Genomic DNA, 10,570 nt, shown 5'->3' with positions numbered 1-10,570 from the left:
TTGGAGAAGGGGAAAATGAATGAGAGTTGGGGTAGGAAGACATCCTTGGACCTTTGGTGACTGTTGAAGGAAGAGTCGCAGTGTATACCAAGTGAGGGACATAATACACACAGACACATACCACATGGTGGGATACAGGCTCAGTTTCTTTTACAGACCAGTTTAACTAAAACAGAAGAGAGATCTTAAGAAGTGAATGAAAAGGTGATGCCAACTTGCTGACAAAGCTACAATGTAAAATCCTTTAGTAGTGGTTTTAAATCTACATGGCAGCTTCCAGTAATTGCTGACAATTTGCCTATTGTATTTACATACATTAACGAGGAATCCAAATAAATCTCCTTTTCATGAATTCTCCACTGTCTCTGAGACAAGCAACAGAACACATTTCATTAAAAGGAAGTTAACTTTATTTTTCTCAAATAGCTCCTCAGAAGTTAAAATACATATATATCTTGGTTATGCTGCTTCTTCCTCAAATAAATTCAATGTGTCTATAAGACAAAGAGATGAATGGTATAAATTAAATTCTCAGTTGTCTCGGTATTTATTTATCCTAATAGCTTCAGTAAAAACCATTTGACAACTGTACATGTTAGCTGATAGGCAGTTTCAAAATTACAGGAATGTAGTCCTCATTTAGGTAAAGTCAACCTACCTCTGTCTTCGATCACCATTTCAAAATCCTATTCCCATGCTTTAGTATTTACATATTCATTAATTCACCCATTAACCAATATGTTCTAAGCACTCTTCCAGTCTCTAATGTCTGTGGCTACAGAGTCTCCAGGACTACTTTCAGGTACTCAAGTCTCTGAAACAATGATTTGTTCAACTCTGGAAACAGATAGCACTTCCCAAGGTCATTGAGGTACCCTGATAAATAGCTCTCCTCTTACTGTACAAATTCTAAATCAAATAAGATCAATATGTTGCAAAATATCACTCAGATAAAACTGAGTTGGTGGATGTCATTTATGTCTGTGAGCAAGCGACTTTCCCACAAACTGAATCCCGGAAATCAACAGACATAACCTGTGTTAAACCAGAGATGGCTTCCTGTTCCTGACCCTCAAATTGGCAGAGCCTCTCTGTAGGGGAATGTGCTCCTTGCTAACAAGAAGGAAGCAGAAGGACTAGAGCTATATATGCCCATTTCTCTCTTCAGATTCCCAAACAGAGTAAGAATGACAAGATAGGTCATAAGTCTTACCGCAAGCGAATTGCTTGCACACAGAGCAGGAGTGGGCAAATTATGGTCTACTTTGGGACATAAAATGGGTCATTTTATGAAAAATTTCGCCCATTACATTTTTTGTACAGCCCACAAACCAAGAATGGTTTTTATGTTTTTGAATGGTTAAAAAAAATCAAAAGAAGAGTATTTCATGACACACGAACATTATATGAAATTCAAATTCCAGTGCACACAAATAAAGTTTTATGAGAACACAGCCATACTCATTTGTTTACATGTTGTTTATGGCTACTTTCTCACTCCAATGGCTTAGATAAGTAGTTGTGAAAAAGACTGTATGGCCCACAAACCCTAAAATATATGCTATTTGACCCTTTACAGAAAAAGTTTGCTTACACCTACATAAAAGAAACATTTTTTTCTTTTGAGGAAGCATTCTCCCTGGGACTATTCTAGAGACAGAATGTCCTTTTATCATTTAGTCTTTATTGTAGGACCACCATTCTCTCAGTTCCCTATCCTTCTCCCTCCCTCAAAACCAGGCAGGAATTTTATGACATTCCTTAACCCCTTATTTAATTAATTATAATTTGTTTTCTGTTTATTTGTTCTTTAAAAAGTCTTCAAATCATTCCAAGATCTCTACAACAATTTTCCAATTAGTTTTCTTTTTATTTATTTTTTTCTTTTTTGAGACAGGATCTCACTCTAGCCCAGATTGGAGTGCAGCGATGGGATCACAAATCGCCTCAGGCTCGAAATCCTGGGCTTAAGATATCCTGCTATCTCAGCCTCCCACTATTAACTTCTTCTCATACCTCTATAGTCCTTTAGAATTGAAAATAACTTTAGAGAGTTTCTGTTCAATCCCCTCATTAGCAAAATGAGGAAACTGTTACTTTGTGAGCCAAATCACTTTCCCCAATTTGCAAATCTAATTTTTGATCGACTAGAACTAGACTCTCTCCCAAAACATAACTCAGTGATTCCTCTGTCATACTCATAGCATACTCTCTCTATGTTGTACTCATTATGAAATTTTCAGATTCCCATTGATCAAGTCAAATTTATAATCTAGGCTGTGAATCAGAGAACTATAGACTGTGGGACAAACTTTGCTGTTTTTGCAAATAAAGTTTTATTGGAACACAACCACAATCATTTACTTATCTATGGCTGCTTTTGCACTATAGTGACAGAGTTGAGTAGCTGCACCACAAACTGCATGGTTCACAAAGCCTAAAATATTGACTATCCAGTTCTTTCCATAAAAACTTTGCTTTTCTGATCTACAGCCCTAACCTAGACCACCCAAAGTATTCTCATTCCTTATCGCTTTCTATAGCACTTATGGCTTGTTTTCTATATCTGCTCTTAATTTCTATAATAATGAAACTTCTGATTATTTTAACCAAGCACATGGCAGACTGAACTAAAGACATTGCTCAGCTTCCTTTGTAACTTGGTGTGGTCAGTGGAATAAATGGGATGTCAATGGACTTGTGCATGCAATTTCTAGGAAGTGTCCTTAAAGGAAGAAAGATAGTTTACTCTTCCTTTTTGTATCCTTCTTTCTAGCTAGACTGATAACAACATAACTGAAAAGTCATCTCACACATGGATGATCTTGGACCTAGAATTAATATATGTTAGAGCAACAAGATGGAAAGATCCTGGATCCTTGACATCAGAGTTTTTCTACCATCCTCAGACTACTTACGTCTGGATGTTTATATGAGCAAGAAATACAATTCTCTGTTAAACAAACCCCTGCCAATTAGGATTTTTCTGTCTGTACTTAATTCTAAGTGATGCACTTATAATAGAAATTTTTCTTCCAGACAGGCCAGTACCTTTCTAGTTTGCTGAATTAGCCATGCTTTTTCTCACACCTCCATTCTTTTGCTCATGCTGCTAGCTCATGCTGGATTGCCCACTCTTTCCTCCTCCATTTGGCTACATTTTACGAATTCTTCAAAGCAGTTGAAGTTCTATCTCCACACTGAAGCACTTCACTTCTCTTTTCCCATTTAGAAGTCAGCACAATATGTCTGGACAACTGAGATTGCACACTGTATTATATTCTTTTAGTTATGTGTTTTGGTATTTTATGCCCAATGATAATGTAGACTTGTACGGGATTAGGATCATTTATTTTTGTTTCTGGTGCCCCAATGCTATAGTTAACTACAAAATATTTGTTTAATTTACTTTAATAAATTTGGGCAAAAGTAAGCCAAACATGGCCATGAGTTCACAGGCTCTCATACTTTAAACTCAGATATGTTTTTGACGCCTGAATCATAATGTGTAAATCAACCAATGGGAGATTTGTCCCAGGTGAGGTCATTCAAAATGGGATATGATATACATTTAGCCAAAAAAATTATGTGCTGTCTAGTAAAGCCACCATGAGATAATTCATACTAGTGTCACGTATGCTAAATTGGACAAATGTGCCACATAATCTGTTTTAGTCCATTCCTGCTGCTAAAACAAAATACCATACACTGGGTAATTTATAAATAATAGAAATGTATTTCTCACAATTCTAGAGGCTCGGGAGTCCTAGATCAAGGTACCAGTAGATTCGGTGTCTGGTGAAGGCGACTGTCTTTTTTTTAACTTTTCTTTTTTAAAAATTTTTCCATAAGTTATTGTGGTACAGGTAGTTTTTGGTTACATGAGTAAGTTCTTGCGTGGTGATTTGTGAGATTTTGGTACACCCGTCACCCAAGCACTATACACTGCACCGTATTTGTAGTCTTTTTTCCCTCAACCCACTCCCACTCTTCCCCCGAAGTCCCCAAAGTCCATTGTATCATTCTTAAGCCTTTGTGTCCTCATAGGTTAGCTCTTACATATTAGTAAGAACATTGATTGACGTTTGGTTTTCCATTTCTGAGTTACGTCACTTAGAATAATAGTCTCCAGTATCATCCAGGTCACTGCAAATGCTGTTAATTCATTTCCTTTTATGGCTGCATAGCATTCCTTCATACACATATATACTACAGTTTCTTTATCCACTCATTGATTGATGGGCATTTGGGTTGGTTTCACAATTTTGCAACTGTCAATTGTGCTGCTATAAACATGTATGCGCAAGTATCTTTTTTGAACGACTTCTTTTCTTCTGGGAAAAGATATCCAGTAGTGGGATTGCTGGATCAAATGGTAGTTCTACTTTTAGTTCTTTAAGGAAACTCCACACTGTTTTCCATAGTGGCTGTACTAGTTTACATTCCTATCAGCAGTGTAGAAGTGTTCCCTGTTCACTGCATCCATGCCAACATCTGTTTTTTGATTATTTGATTATGGCCATTCTTGCAGGAGGAAGATAGTATCACATTGTGGTTTGGATTTGCATTTCCCTGAAAGTGAAGGTTACTTTGTTTCCACAATGGCCACATTCTCTGGAGGGGGCAAAGCCTGTGTCCTCACCTAGCAGAAGGAATGGAACGGCAAAAGGTATAGGGCACTTCCTTTAATCTCTTTTATATGAGTACTGATTCACTTATGAATGCAGAACTTTTATGACTTAATCACTTCACTTTCCAAAAACACCCCACCTTTTAATACTATCACATTGGGTTCCAAGGTATGGTATTTGAAAGGGCACATACATTCAAACCATAGCACTCTCATTGCAGTAACTGGATATAATTCCACATTTAGTTTTCTCCTTTATGAGATGCTTTGTAGCCCTGGATGCCAGCCAGTCATACATAATATTAGACAGATAAATTTAAGCTAAGGTCAAAAGCTAGTAAGATACTGCTTATACTTGTCCCAGTTCATGAAGCAAAGAGAAACATAATGGATTGTCAAGAGCTTGAATGTCAATGCTCAAACATTTCTTAAATCTACATCCAAGCAGTTTGCCCCCTGTGGAACTGTACATCTTGTTTATCTACAAGGCATATGGCCATTTGTATAAGCCCAGCCTGCTGTTCTTAAATGGTGATGTGTAGTCTGTCTATTCACATTAGCTTATGGCAGAGTTCTTAGAACATTCTTACAAATTAATTGATTGCAGTGTCAGCCAAAAGCCTACCTAGAAACAAGTGCCAGGGGCTGCTGAAGAGAAAATTGAGTTAGAGTCATATAAGCACTGATTTTTTTTTTTAGTGCATGAAGATTGCTTGCCCCCAGTTCTTTCCACTTGCAATTTGAGGTAGCTCTATGACCAAACTCCCTTGGGAGGGCAGACAGTTGCCTATCTGCAGAGGAAAATGAGATCATAGAAGAGAAACTTGTCAGATGTCATGGGAACAGAGGGCGCTCTTGGGTTTTTTGCTTGTTTAACCATATTGCTCCTGTACATATCCCCAAAAGCTTATTCTTTCAGTTTTACTGAACATGTTGTTCATCTCCTTGATTGTCAGTTATTGATTACTTTTTTGAAGTTCTTTTCAGAATTTTTCTTTCCCTTGAAGAGAATACATTATTATGTGTGTCTGCATTGTTTTCACCAGTGTTGATTGGAGAAAAAAAATCTTACTCCTTCATCTTGCTTCATGCCTTCAGCCCAGCCCTGGCAGCATTAGGAAAGCCATATCCCAAAGGAATATATGTTTCCCTCAAACGAAAAGTAAATATTAACATAGAAAGAAAAGTCAGTGCCTTCTAAGATGGTTCTTCTTAGGTGTCTTAGTTCACCTCTAAATGTCTGTCCTGTCCATTCATATATTCGAACCCAGTCCATTCTTCCCCATTTCTACTCCCCATCTTCTTCAGGCCTTTCTCCAATCGGTTAATTTTTTCTTATTTATAGTAAACACTGTTTCTTCCTTCACAAAACTTCCTTAACTGATTATGTTGGGGAAATATAATTAAAAATAAAATCTTCTGCCAACCCAGAAATCCTTTGCAAAGGTAGTAGAGAAAGAAAATAATGTTATTTTTTGAAAAAGCAGTAAACCAGAATGTGATTAAACAGGCACTGTGCTATGAGATTGCAAAGGCAGAAAGAAATCTCCCTTTTTTATTCAAGTAGATACAACCCATCACAAATATGTTTCAACATAAACAATAACCAGTCTTTAAGTAAGAGGACTTGACAGCACAATTTGTCCCACATAGCTCATCCTAACTTTAATGGGTAACTGGGATGACCATTTGTTTTAGCTAATTGGCCTTATTCGGAGGAAAAATAAACTTCTCCTATCTGTATGACAAGAGGCAGTTTTGCAACTTAGATCAAGGCACCCACTAAGGCTCCTTACCTCTCAAAGAATCTGGGAGACAGAGGTGCTCTCTTCTTTAATGTTTACATTTCATAGAGATGGGGCTGAGGTCTTTAAGACATTGCTGGATCATAAAGCTGAGAAAAGCCCTATCTAGTTTTCCAAAGGACTTATGTATATTTTAAACAGAGGAGAAAGAGCTTAAAATTTCAAGTTTTCTAAAATAAATTCTCTTAAAAAAAAACCGAGGTAGAACATTGTAAGAACATCCTTGTTTTACCTAGTGTAATATGTGTCATGGAGCAGGGAAAAGAAAGATCTGGAGGCCAGTAATAGAAAAGCTCTATAAAGAGGGAAATGGGGAGAAATCAGGAAAAACACAGGCATAGACTTTGCGTAGGAGATAAATATAGTTCTCGGACACAATTAAAAAACAATTACTGATTGTAACTGTGATATGTTTGGTGAGTATTCTTGGGCCCCACTTCAGACATCTCATTTAGTAACTTTTAAGAGCTTAAGTTTCAGTTCCAGAAGATATAATTAAACAAAAAAATCTTTCCCACATGATGCTGCTGTGCAGCGAGGTTTAGGAAACACTGACAGGGTATAACGATGTGAGCCTCTAATTTTTCATTGAGTTAGTCCTAGAGAATCTGGCTTACGATCTTAGTGAAAAGGAAATAGAAATAAATAAAACAGGTAATACCAATAGTTTGTAAACAAAGAAATAAGCAAAGTCCATTCCATTTGAATTTTTAAAAATGGAATTTAAAAATCTCCTACCATAGAAGAAAGAGCAGCTGCTGCAGACAATTCCTACCTCCCTCCCACTTAGAACATAGGCTTTGAGAATTGGGTGTTCTAGAAAAGGCTTCAGGGCTTCAGGGAAGATGAGGATAGTAACTACAGGAGTCTCACAAGGAGAGGATACCTCCAGGAGATTAGAGTGGAAAGGGGACATCTGGAGATCTCTAGAGACTCAGATCAGCTTGCCATTACACTTGACTTCAACTTCCTGTCTTCTTTCAGACTCAGGTTTATAGATGAAAAGCCAAAGGTGAGTGCAGTACTTCTGCTGACAGGTGACTGACAGAAATAATGAAGCACAGAGCTTGGCTGAGGGCTGAGTTTTCTGAATAGCATTAGGACCCTTGGGGCTGAGAAAATATAAATTTCTTACCACCTGCAAGAAACTGGAAAGTTTACAAAAGATGTTTTCAAGATTTCCTGGCAGGTGGGCAGCACTGTTTGACAGCAGGATTCTGTCTAAAGAACAGCTGGTCTGAAAGTAGTGTCTTAAGCACAATAGGGATGGATGGAGAGATTAAAGCTCAAGATAAAAGTGCACTGGAATATTTTTATAAAGCAATATAATTTAATAAATAGCAAAGGGGACAATAAAAGAGATGTGATATCTATAAAAGGATTTAAGATGCAAGATGGACTGGGATCAGACATAAAATTAAATATAAGCTTTTGGGAGCATACCACAGGTAATACGAATCTTTTTAGATCCCTACCTACAGAAGAGAAATATATCCAACTAAAACCACAAAACTGGAGCAAATACCAGCTCACATCACTGTGGTACTGAAAATAAAACAAAAGAAATGAGAATGACTCCTATACGCAAATGAAATTCAGCTTCACATGATGACGATCAGGAAATTCAGTTTCTCAATGACATCACACTGAGTAAATGCCATAACAAAAACTGTCATTTGTTGAGCGCCTACTGTGTGCCAGGCACGAGGCTAACTATCCCCACATATTATCCCAGAAATGCTCAAAGTAATTTGAAGAATTCTTTATTATTTACATTTTATATATATGAAGCCGGAGTTGCTGAGAAATAAACTGCCCAGAGTATACAACTAGGAAATGGTGGAAGCAGAATTGAAACAGAGGACTGCTGGACACAGAACCCTTTGCATTTTCATACTGCTTTCTACTATAGAGTCTGTGGATTATGTTTTTCATATTCTTCTACTCTATAATTGGATTCCAAATAGTCATGAAGCAGAAGAACATCTGACCACAGCTTTTCCCATTTAACATGCAAATTCTGAAAGACTCTAATCCTCCAATTATCCACCAAAAGGTAATCTCTCACTCTAACCTCCAATTTTCTACTAAATCAAGTCTTCATGTTTTTCTATAATGTTCTCCTATTAGCACAAAAATATTGATCACATAGTCCTAATATGTGTATATTTATGTCTAATTCTGTGAGACTATATTGCATATCTTATAACAATTCAAAGTAGAATATGAAATGAATACTATTTTTAATATAATATTGAGTCCAATGTGGTTGAATATGCTGTCTTTTAAAATTTTGTTTAATGTCTTGTTATATAATAGATTCTGCATCAGATTCTAAGTTCAGATTATTTTGATAGCTATATGAGGTATATTTCATTAGCTGGTTATGGCAGTCATTAAAAACAAATTTTCGGCTAGTAAATACCCATTTTCTCTGATGTCAAACAGTTGTCACTGAAAACATATTAGGCCATGTCACTTGATTATAACAAGTGGGTTGAAGTAACCACTAAAGTATTAAATATTTTTAACCAGTTTAGAAAATTCTATTTTCAAAGTTCTTAAACGTATGTATGTGCACACACACGTATGTGTGCATGTTACTCCTTAACAATGGCACACTTAATACATTATTGAAGCAATGAAAAGATCTGCAAATGTCCATTTTCTTTCGTTTTACTTTTATTTTAGCTTTGGGGGTACGTGCACAGGTTTGTTATTTAATATACAGGTAAACTTGTATCATGGGTTTTGTTGTACCGATTATTTCATCACACAGGCACTAAGCCTAGTACCTAATGGTTATTTTTTTCATTATAGTCTTTAAATTCTTATTTTGTCATTAGTCATTGATACAAAACTTACAGGTATATTACTGCAAATGTATTTGGCAAACCCTGTCAGATCTGAGTAGATAATCATTTTAACTGTGTAATGTGGCTGAAAAAGCTCCTATTAGAAGTGTCAGCTCTAACACTTTCTTATGGAAGATATAATATTTATATCTATATTATATCTATAAATATATAATTTTATATCTATATGGTAGATATATTTATATCTATATATTTATATTTATATTTATGTCTATATTTTCAACTATAATCCCCATATTAATATTTTAGGCCTCTTGTCCATTTCCTGGGCTACCTCCTTCATTTAAAACTCAATAATAAATTCTGTAAATTCATTTATCCAATAATGTCATTGTGTAGCAGAGCCCTGATTAGACATATAAGGTACCACTGTCAGCCCATACTTGGTTGAAAATTAAACTCTTGGTGCAGGAAACTTCCTTTACTGTACATGATATATTCTGATACAAGACACAGGAATCACATGACACAGCCAGAGCCACCCATCCACAGATGATGTTTGGTAAAGCTTGTTTTTTAAAAGTAAAATTAAATATAAATAGTAGTTCTAATATTTTCTTCTCTCAGCATAAAGAGGGCCCACACCCCTCTTGCAAGGCCAAGAAATAGTGCACAACTTCAACCCAATACACTACCAACACCCCCAAAACAATATATGCAAAAGAATATCTTGCTATACAGTAGGTTCTGGATCAGATTCTAAGTTCAGTTTATTTTGATAAATAAATGATATGAGGTATCTTTCATTAGTTGGTTATAACAGTCATTAAGAGCAAATGTTCTGTTAGCAAATATCCATTTTCTCTGATGTCAATCAGTAGATTTATTTTCTACTAAAACCCAATATTCATCCTTTTCCTGCATTCCTATCTTTTAATCTTAAACGAAAAATAGGAGAAATGCCTAATGTAGATGACAGGGGGATGGATGCAGCATACCACCATGATGTGTATACCTATGTAACAATCCTGCACAACCTAGTCATGTACCCCAGAACTTATTTAAAAAAAAAAAATTTAGGCCGGGCGGCTCACGCCTGTAATCCCAGCACTTTGGGAGGCCGAGGTGGGTGGATCACGAGGTCAAGAGATTGAGACCATCCTGGTCAACACGGTGAAACCCCGTCTCTACTAAAACTACAAAAAATTATCTGGGCATGGTGGCGCGTGCCTGTAATCCCAGCTACTCAGGAGGCTGAGGCAGGAGAATTGCCTGAACCCAGGAGGCGGAGGTTGCGGTGAGCCAAGATCGCGCCATTG

The 10,570-nt window shown here is 36.5% G+C and overlaps 1 long non-coding RNA gene across 1 annotated transcript in view; it reads right to left on the bottom strand.

Moving 5' to 3' along the window:
* Positions 1-413: 413 nt before the first annotated feature.
* The window catches only part of LOC108318383, a 78,867-nt gene continuing 68,710 nt past the window's right edge, over positions 414-10,570 (bottom strand). The window contains exon 3 of the long non-coding RNA XR_005203506.1: positions 414-494. This is a non-coding gene — a long non-coding RNA (uncharacterized LOC108318383). The remainder of the gene's footprint in view (positions 495-10,570) is intronic.

The sequence above is a fragment of the Cebus imitator genome, unplaced genomic scaffold, assembly GCF_001604975.1.
Source record: "Cebus imitator isolate Cc_AM_T3 unplaced genomic scaffold, Cebus_imitator-1.0 Scaffold218, whole genome shotgun sequence".
In the NCBI taxonomy this organism is placed as follows: domain Eukaryota; kingdom Metazoa; phylum Chordata; class Mammalia; order Primates; family Cebidae; genus Cebus; species Cebus imitator.
This window is presented reverse-complemented; position numbering and strand designations above follow the sequence as displayed.